This window comes from Coregonus clupeaformis, unplaced genomic scaffold (genome assembly GCF_020615455.1).
Source record: "Coregonus clupeaformis isolate EN_2021a unplaced genomic scaffold, ASM2061545v1 scaf3148, whole genome shotgun sequence".
In the NCBI taxonomy this organism is placed as follows: domain Eukaryota; kingdom Metazoa; phylum Chordata; class Actinopteri; order Salmoniformes; family Salmonidae; genus Coregonus; species Coregonus clupeaformis.
In genome coordinates this window covers 17579-32621 of record NW_025536602.1, presented here as the reverse complement: position 1 = coordinate 32621, position 15043 = coordinate 17579, and the positions used below count along the sequence as shown (strand labels likewise).

Below are 15043 nucleotides of genomic sequence, written 5' to 3'. Positions count from 1 at the left end.
TCGCCCAACCTCTGTCTTTGAGTTTTTTACCACCCCATATTGACATCTCCAGTCCAAAAGTTCTATTAGGTTCTCTACTGTATGAGCCCTAAAGTGGGCACACAAATACAGTGGATCTATCATCTTCCTGAATGTGGTTATTGTTTTTTAAGTCTGCATTGTAGTGTATTTTGTGTCTCTCCAATATAGAGTTTAAGACAAACAAGTGACCCAATCGCATAAAACTACATTTCCAGTATCCAACCGGACATTATGCCTGATTGGGGCCCCCCTAAGCCTGAATGCCTATTGGACAGAAACTTTGTTTGCGTAAAATGTTTGATTTTGTATCAGTTTTTCTTAGTCAAACTTGAACGTACTAGATGTCCTTCAAGTTCTTATTCCCCCAAGGCTGAGATTACCCTGACATCTTTCAAGGCGCTCATATAATCATTCTGGGAGACTGTTGAAAATTAGATTTAAGTTCAGTTGAACCCCACCAGAGCCTGAGAATAAGTCCTCACAAATGAAACCACAGGGCGTTGATCCTTCTCTACCTTATATGCTCCATAGGTCTGGGAAGGTCTGATTTACCTCAGCCTTACCAACTCTCTCAGGAACTGCCTAGAGTAGCCCCTGGGCCTTAAGGCTGAGAAGAGTATTCTTGTGGCCTCTCTATATCCCCCAGTGAAACTACAAGGGATTCTGTGGGGAAACGTATAAGTTGTGATTTGATCAACCCTATATGTGTGTTTTGGATGGAAGCTGGCATTTTGGTGAAGGAGGGCATGTCTATCTGTTTCCTTAAAGAAACCTTTATTAAGCCAATTGTTTGGTTTATCCCTCATTTTGAAATGAAAAAGACCTGTGTATCTAGAAATTCACATTTTCTGGTAATGAAATTATGTGTAATGGTGATTGCGAAATGATGTGAATTCAAAATGTTTAAGAATTCCCAGAATTCAGAGGTGGAGCCTACCCACAGTCCAAAAATATCATCCAGATGCCTCAAGGTGCAGCAAATGGTAAGGTCTTACATTTAAGGAGAGCAGTTTCCTCCAAAAAACAAATGTACACACTTGCAAAACTTGGGGCGACTTTCTTTCCCCATTGCTGAACCATGTATCGGGGAGGGTGAGTACTTCCTATTGAACAAAAAGTCCTTTCTGGTGAGGCTCAACCCAACAAAATCCAGGATAACCCTATCTGGTCGACTAAGGTCAGGATACCTCTGAAAGGTATTTGCGGTAAAACTGCCTGTAGACCTATTTTGGTATCTATGTTTGTGTGCAGAGAATTCATATCAATGGAGAATAAAAAAGCATTTATTGGCATCTTTGAACCCTTCAGCCTGTTGACAAATTCATAAGTATCCCTGCACATACAAGTTGATGTCTGAAGTTTCATACACTTAGGTTGGAGTCATTAAAACTCGCTTTTCAACCACCGCACAAATTTCTTGTTAAAAGTTATAGCTTTGGGCAAGTCGGTTAGGACATCTACTTTGTAGCAGCGACAAAGTAATTTTTCCAACAATTGTTTACAGACAGATTATTTCACTGATAATTCACAGTATCACAATTCGCAGTGAGGTCAGAAGTTTATATACACTAAGTTGACTTTTGCCTATTGGAAACAGCTTGGAAAATTCCAGAAAATGTATGTCATGGCTTGAGAAGCTTCTGATAGGCTAACAGGCTCTCCTGATAGGCCTCCTGTAGCTCAGTTGGTAGAGCATGGTGCTTGCAAAAAGCCAGGGTTATGGGTCTTGACTCCCACAGGGGGCCAGTATGAAACATTTATGCACTCATCACTCAAACTGTAAGTCGCTTCTGGATAAGAGGCGCAAATTACTAAAAATGTAAATGTAATTGATATAATTTGAGTTCAATTGAAGGTGTACCTGTGGATATATTTCAAGGCTTACCATCAAACTCAGTCCTTTTGCTTGGACATAATATGGGAAAATCAAAAGAAACTCAGCCAAGACCTCAGAAAAAGGGTTGTAGACGTTTTATCCTGGGAGCAATTTCCAAACGCCGGAAGGTACCACGTCATCTGTACAAACAAGAGCCCGTCAAGTATAAACACCATGGGACCACGCAGCCGCCAAGGTACCGCTTAGGAAGGAGACGCCGCTCTGTCTCCTAGAGATGAACGCCCTTGGTGCGAAAAGTGCAAATCAATCCCAGAACAACAGCAAAGGACTTTGGAAGATGCTGGTGGAAACAGGTACAAAAGTATCTATATCCACAATAGAATCGAGCCCCATATCGACATAACCTGGAAAGGGCCGCCCACAATGAAGAAGCCACTGCTCCAAAACCGCATAAAAGCTAGAACTACAGAAGTTTGCAACTGCAATATGGGGACAAAGATCGGGACTTTCTGGAGAAATGTCCTCTGGTCTGATTAAACAAAAAATAGAACTGTTTGGCCATAATGACCATCATTATGTTTGGAGGAAAAGGGAAGGGCTTACACGCCGAAGAACACCATCACAACCGTGGAAGCACGGGGTGGCAGCACCATGCTGTGGGGGTGCTTTGCTGCAGGAGGGACTGGTGCACCTTACAAAATAGATGGCATCATGAGGAAGGAAAATTATGTTGATAAATTGAAGCAACTATCTCAAGACATCAATCAGGAAGTTAAAGCTTGAGTCGCAAATGGGTCCTCCAAATGGACAATGACCCCAAAGCATACTTCCCAAAGTTGTGGCAAAATGGCTTAAGGACAACAAAGTCAAGGTATTGGAGTGGCCATCACAAAGCCCTGACCTCAACCCTACAGAACATTTGTGGGGCAGAGCTGAAAGTGTGTAAAAGCGAGCAAGGAGGCCTACAAACCTGACTCAGTTACACCAGCTCTGTCAGGAGGAATGGGCCAAAATTCACCTAACTTATTGTGGGAAGCTTGTGGAAGGCTACCCGAAACGCTTTGACCCGAGTTAAACAATTTAAAGTCAATGCTACCAAATACTAATTGGAGTGTATGTAAACTTCTGACCCACTGGGAATGTGATGAAAGAAATAAAAGCTGAAATAAATCATTCTTCTCTACTATTATTATGACATTTCGACATTCTTAAAAATAAAGTGGGTGATCCTAACTGACTAAGACAGGGAATTTAATTACTAGGATTAAAATGTCAGGAATTGTTTAAATGTATTTGGCTAAGGTGTATGTAAACTTCCGACTTCAATGTAGCTGAGAAAGAGGATTGATATAAAAAATCTATATATTCAGCAATACAATAAGATTCTGAGACACAATCACTTGCTATTGGTCTACCGCAGGGAAGTCGAGAGAGAACCGGCCCACGCCCCAGGAGATTGATGTATTTTAGGCAGTAAGTAAAACTGCCTAGGTCTGAGAATCTGCCCAAAAGGGGTAGACCATCTGTTTATCTGTAATATACTTATCCTCATAAAGTTTACCCACTATCTCCGGATGAGTCTTTGTGTTTCCAGTTGTAAGTTGAGTGGAGCAATGGGACATAGTGTTTGGACATTATCTAATTGTCTATTAGCTTCAAGAAAATATTGCATTTGATCCATTATAACAATTTGAGACCCCTTATCTGCTGGTTTAATCACAATATTCTGATTGCTGCTCAATGTTTTTAGAGCTTGATTATGTTGTTTTGTAAGGTTAAACTTATGTACAGGTCTGGGTCTGAATTGTGAAAAGGAATCACGTCCTACGTATAAGGGTCTATATAGGTTCTGACACTGACTCCAACTTTGGTTCTCAATGTGAGGGGTTGTGGGTTGAGGTTAGGGTTTAACCAGGATGTGGACATGAAGCTAGGGTTAGGGTTGTGGTTGAGGTTAAGGTGGTGCACCTATTTGTAAGTCGCTCTGGATAAGAGCGTCTGCTAAATGACGTAAATGTAAATGTAAATGTAAGGTTGAACCATGATGTGGACATTAGCTATGGTTAAAGTTAGGGTTAGAGTTGAGGCTAGGTTAGGGCTGAGGTTAGGGTTACTGCTAAGTAGTGTAATAATGCGTAATTACAATACTTGTTACACTGTAATTACATGAGCAGTTACACATTAATAAGGGCACTGTAATGTAAGGTTTTACCCTTTATTTTTCCCAGTGGGAACTTCAGTTATGGAAGTATGGAACCAATACTCTGAATACATTCTCTGAATCTACAAATTCTTCATATGAAAAAGAAATCCAATTCATCCCCCAGTGTGTATATCTACCTCAGGGAATGGTTCCTGGACAGGGCTGGCTGGCGCTCCGTTAGAACTTCTAGTATTCCAGGCTGACGCAGGAAGGCCACTATCTTCTCATTATAAGCTGTGAGTGGAACAAAGACATTGATTTCAGAAGACGGTTAGACTGACTCACACAGCAGAAACTGACTTACACAGACTAACTGCAGAAACTATAACACGTGGTAAATGTGAATTATGATTGTGTTCTTTGTGTATTGTATGTACAGGACACACCTTGTGGCACTGGATCAGGATGATGCTGGCTCCGTATCGCGGCAACCACACTGTTCCCAGGCCGTGACAACAAGGCCGCACCTCGACTACGGGACACCTCAGAGGCCTGACAGAATACATATGACAAAAGGTACAGCTATAAACAAGCAAATACATAAATTCAATTCCATATTTCCATAATTTGAATACATTATGGTCCTCAATCAAACAGTTACAACACTTAAAAACAAGGAATTGTATTCTCTATAGTACTGTTTGACTTCTGACCTCTCCCTGCGCTGTAGCTGCGTAATCTCTGCAGGTGCTGCCTGTGGGTCAGGTGGTTGGGCAGACAACCGTTCTGAAGGGGGGATTCTCGGGTCGATGAACGTGGTCGCCCGGCTGTTGTGGTCAACAAAGAAGTTCTGGACCAAAGAGAAGATGTTACAGGAACACATTTACCAAAGTTAGAAACACTAATCTAAACACCGCTAGATCTGAAGGCAAAGACCAAATCAATAGCATCATTAGTATACTTTTTTACTTTTTTTCACATATTTTCCATCTTCTCAACCAAGGAACAATAAACTCTTATGTGAATAAGTGGGTGAGTTTGCTGTGGATGAACTAAGGGTTGATGTCTCTGCACCTTGCCCTGTGGGTCAGTTTTGATCTCCCAGCCCCGGGGCAGTTCCAGCTGTGCGTCAGTGAAGCGGTTGAGGAAGGTGACCAGGTCTCTGTTGTGCTGGTACCTCTCAAGGTTACGAGTGTCCCGCGAATCTTCTAGGATCATGTGCTTCAGGCACGTGCTGTTGGTGAACATGCGGTAGGCCCCTGAGAAGAGAAGAACACAACAGCATAGACCATGGGAAACTAGAAACACCATACGCAACCAATCTGAACCACAATGGTAGAATATTCAGCATCTGTTACTGAAGACTAGAATATGTTACTGAGCATTGGTATTGGCATTGGTGTTCAAAAGGAAATTATATTAGTTATATTTGTCCACTATGTGTATAGATATAATTGTCCACCAGGGTAGGTACTGACATAGTTGGCGTGGAGGACAGTGAAGAACTCTGGGTGTGTGATGAACTTCACCGCTGGGCTCTGTAACAGAGCTGTGATCTTCTGACTGTTGACTGGAGACGAGGAGGAGGAGGAGGAAGAGGAGCTGTCTCTTCTCAGCTCTACACACAGACACCAGGAGAGAACAAAGGAACATTAACTGAATGGTGACAGTCGAGTACAAGGTTGTGTGTAAAACTTTGAAAACCCTTTGTATACCCATTACTTTTTACAAAGTAAGCCTACACTTCAGCTTATTGCATTCTGTAATTGTGACATTGTGGTGAGGTCCCACTTACCATTAGCCATTGGAGGAGAGTCTGTCTCACTGCTGTTGTTGTTGAGGCTTGTTCTCTCACTCCTGCTTCTGCTTCCTTCATCCTCACTCCTGTCTGTGGCCATGGTCCTCTGGATACTCTGGTACCTGGCAAACACATCAGCACACATTTACTAAACATCCTTAAGTCAGAGCAACGGTGCCTCAATCTAGACCATTCCTTTAAACACAAGCAGTTCTTGCACACTTATCTTATTTCAAGATGATTTTCAAGATATTTTACCTTAAAATATCTTTAAAAGTATATTGAAATAAGATACATTACTTGTGCGTATTAAACCTTTTTTTTTAATAAGCAAAATGATCTGCTAATGACGTTAGATAATTTATCTTGGTAAGAAAATATAAAATAAACACTAATTTTAAGTGTATTATCACTCAATAGTGTATAAGATATTTAGGCTTGCTTAGATTTAAGCCCCAGAGAGAAAGAAATTGAATTTGCGACCATTGATCAATAGATTATACTACCGTAATAGTCTTCTATACATGTGAGGTCTGTGCAGGGTTATCCTGACAGAGATAAGGATCTATGACACAGCCCTGACACAGCCCATTGCTCATGTTTGTAGGCCAAACCGTTTGGATGCTACAGACGATTTTGTGAGAAGACTTATTTTCAGGATGTCTCATGATCTGACAAACATTGCTCTACTCTGTCACCTTTCACCGCAGATGAGGAAGTGCTACATAGGCGGATGTGGTGGATTGAGACACATCGAATGCAAAAAGATCTCTAGATTAAAGTGACATATTTTGATGGGGATTTTTTTATTATGCAAATACATTTATGCGGAGCGCCGACATCGACTATAGGGGGTTTAATACAAAACTCCCCAATTCTCAGAAAGAACTGAACAAATTCTAAGAAAAACATCAAGAAAACGCTTTAGGTTCTTCCTACAACCACCAGATGACCCTGTATAGTGTATGTTTTCACTTGTTTTCTTTTAAGATACAATGAAGAAACAATCAAAAGTGTCTACTGTTAGAAATTGCGTAATTCAAATCTGGTATTGGAATAAGAGAAAACATAATCAAGAGATATTCAATCCAAGCTAAATTTATTATATGCAAAATGTATGTATGATAAGTATGAAGGTTCGTATACGGGCTCACTGAAAAACCACGCAGGGCAGACAGAGAACTGATCCATTGTTCTAAGTTCTTCTTCAAATACTCTGACAGAAAGCCTCCACTTCTTCTGTTGGCCAACCAGAGCAAAGGACTGAGTGTGGTTCAGCCAATCCGTTGGCGCAGGGGTTGGTCCCAACTCCTCGGCATTTCATTTGTTGCACATTGTTGCCAGGCATAAGTTGCTATCATTATAACCTGTGGAGTCAGCACCCAAAAGACACCATTCCACTGTACTCCATGTACCCATGTTCAAGGACAGTTTCACAGACAACAAAGAGAGAGCGTTCGTATCTGTGAGAAATACAAGTCTTATCTCATCCTAGCCCCTAACGTTCCTTACATGAATAACAGCCTGTTATGTGAAACAATTTATATCAGTACAGTTCATGAATGCATTCCTTCCAAGCTATTCATCACATACAGATCCAATTATGAGAAAAATAGAACCCAACACTACAAAAAAAGTATGCTCTACCTCTCTCCTCTTTCTTCCCGTCTCCCCCATTCACTCACCTTCTATTGAGCTGTTCCATCTGCTGAACGGATCCAGACCTCCTCATGCCGTCGGGTGTGGCTGCTGAGGTGGGTCTCTGCCATGTGGTGGTCCTGTTGATGTGGTCCACATAGAACACACGACCGTGGCTGTCCACACGCGCCTCCCAGTCTATACACACACACAAACACACAAACACACACACACACAAACAGTGGAGACAATTATTTCTTAGTTAGTATCATTAGTTCTGTCCTGGTATGTATTGTTCATCAACAAGGAATATGAACGATATGACTCAGAGTCTCAGACAAAGTTATATACAAAGCTCACTTGGTGGTAGTGGTTCATCTATAGTGGGGTAGTGATGGGGATCAGGACGCAGAGCAGGAAACTGGCTGACTGGAGGATGGCTGGACGGTAGGGGACAATCTCCTATTGGACGACAAAAACAGGTCAGTATACCCTAAGTTACCCAAATTACAACTCCATATCGCAAGTTAGTATTCAGTGAGGAACCCAACTCACGTCCTATCCTCCCACTGGGCCCGGCCACGGGTGACTCTCCATTTTCCATGACTCTCTGGGGGCTCTGGACCTGCGTGGAGGGGGCCACCTGCCACTGGGGCATCCCATCTCCTGGCTCCCTGCTCTCCGCTCCGTTCACCTCCATGTCCTCGTCCTCCTGGGAGAGGAAAGCACTGCTCCCCACAGACATGGCTGCAGCCACTAGAGGTGCCTGGGTGTGACTGCCTCCTCGGCCCTCATAGCAGGAATTACTGCAGCAGGGCTCCATGTCGTCCTCGTCGGACACTCTCTGGTGACCCCTGACCTGGCCCTGGGGGTGGCGGCCCTCGCTGTCCAGCATCAGGGCCAGGTCGGACAGACGCTCGATGGACAGGCTGCGAGGCAGGGTCCTCCTGGGGCCGGGGGTCAGGGGTTCTGCCTTTTCATCCTCTTCCGAGCCCTCCTGGTCCCTGGGGCTGAGCTGGTCAGGGCCTGGGTCTGGGTCGGGCTCTGTTTCAGCCTCAGCCCCCTCTTCCTCCCCGTCCTCCTGGGTGCCTGGCTGGGTGGAGGGCAGACTGTGGAGGAGGTGGTGGATGCGGATGTAGTGGGAGCGAGGGGTTTCGGGCTCCCCACAGGCCGCGGCGATGACTGTCTCCAGGTCCGACACGGGCAGGGAGCAGGGCCGGTTCTTACGCCTAGGGGTGGTCCTGATGCGCAGGGAGCAGCATTCTTCATCCCCTTCCTCCTGACCCACCGCCTGCTGTTCTGCTGGCTCAACAGACGCTTCACTCTCCATGTCCTCCATTACAGCAGGGCTGACCTGACCCTCTGCTGGGGTACCGTCCACCCCCTGTGCCCCCTCAATGTCCTGCCCAACAGGCCCCTGCTGCTCTGGGCCAGCTAGCTGAGGACTGGAGGGGGTTTGCTGCCCTTCCTCCCTGTTCTCCTCTACCGTGGGCAGCTTCTCTGCAGCCACAGCTACAGCCGCCTCCTCCTTCCCCTGAGCCCCATTGACCTCTGGCTGGCTTGGTTCTGTTTTTAGGGCCTTAGGCACTGAGTCTCCATCTCCATCCATGGGCTGTTCTGAACCCAAAGGCCCTGCTGGATGCCCTTCCATGGGCGTGGCTGTAACTGTATCTCCACCAATTGGAAGTTCTGGAGCTCCAGCGTCTTCCTCCTCATCTGTAGGGAGTTCTGGAGCGCCCGGACCCAGGCTCATGGTGTCCTCAGCCTGGCCCTGGGCCTGGGAGGACTGACCCTCCCCCTGGTTACTGGTCTCCTGCACAGCGGCACACTCAGGCTCTGTGCTGAGAGACATATCTTCATCATCTGCAGGAGGAGAACAGAGCTCATTACCTCCCAGTCAGGGGCCTGTGATGGCCTGCCAGGCTGACTGCCACAAAGTGGGACATATCAACATGAACTCACACTATTCATTAGTTAATAGACCACTCTGTTTCTGCTATGGTATGTCAATTAATGGAAAATCCTGTATACATCGAGTATGACAATATGGCTAATTATAATAACATAACCTATTGTAAAAAAAAAAAAAGTCAACTCAACAGCTAAACCAATGCTTAATATCTGTCCGTCTAAACCTAGATTTGAAAGTTGGTATTTCCAGAAAGACTTGCAGTACATTTGATATATTCTTCTTATCTTCCCACCACTGTATTGAGAAACACACTAAGTGAACCTACATGAGAGGAAGCTGACAAACAGGATCTATACAAACCTGGGTTCAATTAGCATGTGTTTTTGTTCAAATACTTTGAGCGTTTGATTGAGCCTGTTAAGAGAACCAGATGGGTGGGGTTTGTACTTTTGGAACTATTCCATTAGTTCCATTACATCAGGAGAGTTTGATCAAGCGCAGCAAAACTATTTGAAGGCAAACAAGTACTATTTGAACCCAGGTCTGCATGTATGTGAGAGGATGTGCATGAGAGGAAGAGGAACCTGGATGAAAAGAGGAAGTGATCTCAAATCTGAACTGCAGCTGTCCACTGACATGTTCCGTCGGTAGCCTTCGGCCCAGCGTGTAGCTGACCACGCGGTCACTGTGTTGGGAGGGAGGGAGAGAGAGAGCGAGAGGGGGAGGGAGTTGGAGTTCAAAAGAGAGAGACGTGTTACTTTATGATTTAAACATTCTTTAGAGGGCTCTTGTTCCCCAAATATCTATTAATATCTATTAATAATCATTTGATTATTGTGATAAATGTATGAGCATCCTGTGCATTCCTCAGCCGTACCCAATAGCATGCTTCTCCAGTAGCCTCTGCACCGGCATGGACAGCTTTCCCAGGAAACGTTTGATGATAGGACGACTCTTGGCAAACTTGTCTTTCACCTCAATCTCCAGAACGTCCGTGGGCAGAGACACAAAATTGAAGTGCTGAGGAGAGAGAGAAAGCCATAGTATCTATTTACAATGCCTGTAAAGGTGCTGTGTGTAAGTATGTGTGTGTAGTCTTATACAGCTGCTTGTCCCTGTGTGTAGTGTTTGTAGTGCTGAAAATACTTGGACCTGTAGGAAACAAAGAGGGTGCTGAACTCTTTGCACTCAAAGTAAGACTGGAATGGAGACTCTATTATTATGGTGGGAGATTACAATACCGTTTTAAATAGCTCAATGGACCGTAAAGGAAATCACACTACAAACAATCACCCTCATGCTCTTAAGGAAATCGTGAATGTCATGGATACATTAGAACTAGTAGATATATGGAGGCTTAAATATCCTGATCTAGTGAGATATACATGGAAAACTCCAGGGTTGGATAGCATACCAGTCGAGGTATACCAAACCTTTTTTGATATACTCAGAGGACCGTTATTAGCATGTTTTAACCACTCCTATGTAAATGGTAGACTATCAGACACTCAAGAAGAAGGTCTGATTTCATTATTACTGAAACAGGATACAAGTGGAAAATATAAAGATCCAGTCCATTAAAAAAATTGGAGGCCCCTTACACTTCAGTGTTGTGATGCAAAAATTCTAGCAAAATGTATAGCGTATAGAATTAAAAAGGTATTGTCGGACATTATTCATTCTAATCAGACAGGTTTTTTACATGGACGATACATTGGAGATAATATAAGGCAACTACTGGAAACAATAGAACACTATGACAAATCTGGGAAACCAGGCCTGCTATTCATAGCAGACTTCGAAAAGGCATTTGATAAAGTACGACTGGGGTTTATATATAAATGCCTGGAGCATTTCAATTTTGGAGAATCTCTTATAAATTGGGTTAAAATCATGTATAGTAACCCTAGGTGTAAAATAGTAAATAATGGCTATTTCTCCGAAAGTTTTAAACTGTCAAGAGGAGTGAAACAAGGTTGTCCACTATCGGCATATCTATTTATTATGGCCATCGAGATGTTAGCTATTAAAATCAGATCCAACAATAATATCAAGGGATTAGAAATCAAGGGCTTAAAAATAAAGGTATCATTGTACGCTGATTATTCATGTTTTCTTTTAAATCCACAACTTGAATCCCTCCACGGCCTCATAGAGGATCTAGATACATTTTCTAACCTCTCTGGATTACAACCAAATTATGATAAATGTACTATATTACGTATTGGATCACAAAAAATTTTTTATGTTACATTACCATGTACAGTGGGGAGAACAAGTATTTGATACACTGCCGATTTTGAAGGTTTTCCTACTTACAAAGCATGTAGAGGTCTGTAATTTTTATCATAGGTACACTTCAACTGTGAGAGACAGAATCTAAAACAAAAATCCAGAAAATCACATTGTATGATTTTTAAGTAATTAATTTGCATTTTATTGCATGACATAAGTATTTGATACATCAGAAAAGCAGAACTTAATATTTGGTACAGAAACCTTTGTTTGCAATTACAGAGATCATACGTTTCCTGTAGGTCTTGACCAGGTTTGCACACACTGCAGCAGGGATTTTGGCCCACTCCTCCATACCTTCTCCAGATCATTCAGGTTTCGGGGCTGTCACTGGGCAATATGGACTTTCAGCTCCCTCCAAAGATGTTCTATTGGGTTCAGGTCTGGAGACTGGCTAGGCCACTCCAGGACCTTGAGATGCTTCTTACGGAGCCACTCCTTAGTTGCCCTGGCTGTGTGTTTCGGGTCGTTGTCATGCTGGAAGACCCAGCCACGACCCATCTTCAATGCTCTTAGGAGGTTGTTGGCCAAGATCTCGCGATACATGGCCCCATCCATCCTCCCCTCAATACGGTGCAGTCGTCCTGTCCCCTTTGCAGAAAAGCATCCCCAAAGAATGATGTTTCCACCTCCATGCTTCACGGTTGGGATGGTGTTCTTGGGGTTGTACTCATCCTTCTTCTTCCTCCAAACATGGCAAATGGAGTTTAGACCAAAAAGCTCTATTTTTGTCTCATCAGACCACATGACCTTCTCCCATTCCTCCTCTGGATCATCCAGATGGTCATTGGCAAACTTCAGACGGGCCTGGACATGCGCTGGCTTGAGCAGGGGGACCTTGCGTGCGCTGCAGGATTGTAATCCATGACGGCGTAGTGTGTTACTAATGGTTTTCTTTGAGACTGTGGTCCCAGCTCTCTTCAGGTCATTGACCAGGTCCTGCCGTGTAGTTCTGGGCTGATCCCTCACCTTCCTCATGATCATTGATGCCCCACGAGGTTAGATCTTGCATGGAGCCCCAGACCGAGGGTGATTGACCGTCATCTTGAACTTCTTCCATTGTCTAATAATTGCGCCAACAGTTGTTGCCTTCTCACCAAGCTGCTTGCCTATTGTCCTGTAGCCCATCCCAGCCTTGGGCAGGTCTACAATTTTATCCCTGATGTCCTTACACAGCTCTCTGGTCTTGGCCATTGTGGAGAGGTTGGAGTCTGTTTGATTGAGTGTGTGCACAGGTGTCTTTTATACAGGTAACGAGTTCAAACAGGTGCAGTTAATATAGGTAATGAGTGGAGAACAGGAGGCCTTCTTAAAGAAAAACTAACAGGTCTGTGAGAGCCGGAATTCTTACTGGTTGGTAGGTGATCAAATACTTATGTCATGCAATAAAATGTAAATTAATTACTTAAAAATCATACAATGTGATTTTCTGGATTTTTGTTTTAGATTCCGTCTCTCACAGTTGAAGTGTACCTATGATAAAAATTACAGACCTCTACATGCTTTGTAAGTAGGAAAACCTGCAAAATCGGCAGTGTATCAAATACTTGTTCTCCCCACTGTAGTTTACCAATAAAATGGTGTGATGGTGATGTGGATATTCTCGGAATACATATCCCAAATGAAATAAACGATCTCACTCCAATAAACGTTAATAGAAAGTTAGCAAAAATAGATAAGATCTTGCTACCATGGAAAGGTAAGTACCTGTCAATTTGTGGAAAAATCCCCCTGATTTAACTCTTTAGTATTATCCCAGTTTACCTATTTGCTTATGGTCTTGCCTATGCCTAGCGAACAGTTTTTTAAATTATATGAGAAAGAAATATTCCATTTTATTTGGAACGGCAAGCCAGACAAAATTAAACGTGCCTATTTATATAATGAATATGAATTCGGAGGACAGAAATGATTAAATATTAAAGCATTAGACCTATCACTAAAAGCTTCAGTCATACAAAAGTTATACTTAATTCCGAACTGGTTCTCTAGCAAATTAGTAAGATTGTCTCACCCAATGTTCAAGAATGGCCCTTTTCTCTTTATTCAGATTACAACCTCCTCACTTTCAGTTATTTGAAAAGGAAATCATCTCCCAAATATCACTATTTCTAAAACAAGCCATAGAAAGTTTGTTGCAATTTCAATTTAATCCTCCAAAAACGACAGAACAAATAATGCAACAAATATTGTGGTTAAACTCAAATATACTAATTGATAAAAAAACATTTCTTTTTGACAAAATGTTTAAAAAATGTATAATCTTCGTAAATGATATCATCGGTAGAACTTGTGGAGTTATGTCGCACATGCAGCTAACAAAAACATATGGAAATGTCTGCTCTACCCAAAATTACAACCAAATAATTGCAGCATTACCACAAAAATGGAAGAGGAAAGTGGAAGAGAGAAAAAGTAAGGAATTTGTCTGTCGGCCTTGCATTAAAGAACATAATTTGTTAAAGAAAACTGTAATAAATAAAAAAGTATACCAGTTTCATTTAAGGACCAAAGGATTGACAGCCATCCCATATAGATTGCAAAATATTTGGGAAGAGATTTCTGACGTACCGATTCCATGGCATAGTGTTTATGAACTGATACGCAAAACGACGCCGGATTCAAAACTTATAATTTTTCAATTTAAATTATTATATAAAATTCTTGCTACCAATAGAATGTTATTTATATGGGGGATACAATCTTCCCAGCTCTGCAGATTTTCCTGCGAAGAGACAGAATCATTAGATCATTTGTTTTGGCACTGTCCATTTGTAGCTTGTTTTTGGACACAGGTCCAGGAATGGCTAAAGGATAGCAATATTTACCTGGAGCTAACCCTGCAGATAGCATTACTGGGTGATCTGAAAAGTCATAGTCAATCGATCAATAATATAATAATACTTTCAGCAAAAATGTTTATTTTCAATTTACAATCTGTAGAAACAATGAGAATAGAAAGGTTCAGAACTTTTGTAAAACATCACAGTACAGTTGAAAAATACATGGCAAATAGAAATCCAATATGGATGGTGTTAAGATATAGATGGGTGGTGTTGAATGGAGTTGAAGGATGGGACTAATAACAACTAACAACAACTAATAACAAAATATAACTAATAATGTAAGCATACTGTGTCCATAATAAGTATATAGGTTATAGGTTGAGAGCTTTTGTGAAAGAGCACAGTTAGAAAGATATGGCATATAGAAGCAAACCGGATGGACATCATGAAAATGATCGGAGAGGTTGAGGGTAGAGGAAGTTCAGGAGTAAAAACAAATAAAATATAATTTTTGTAAAATTGACTGAGTCCATAAAATGTATATAGTATGTATAAGCTGGAAGTAGAGGCCTAAGCATTGTTGTTCACTAGTTTACTCCAATTAGGGAAGGGG

The 15043-nt window shown here is 42.4% G+C and overlaps 1 pseudogene; it reads right to left on the bottom strand.

Annotated features, from left to right (window-relative positions):
• LOC123489666 overlaps positions 1-15043 on the bottom strand; it is a 49246-nt pseudogene that overhangs the window by 18371 nt on the left and 15832 nt on the right.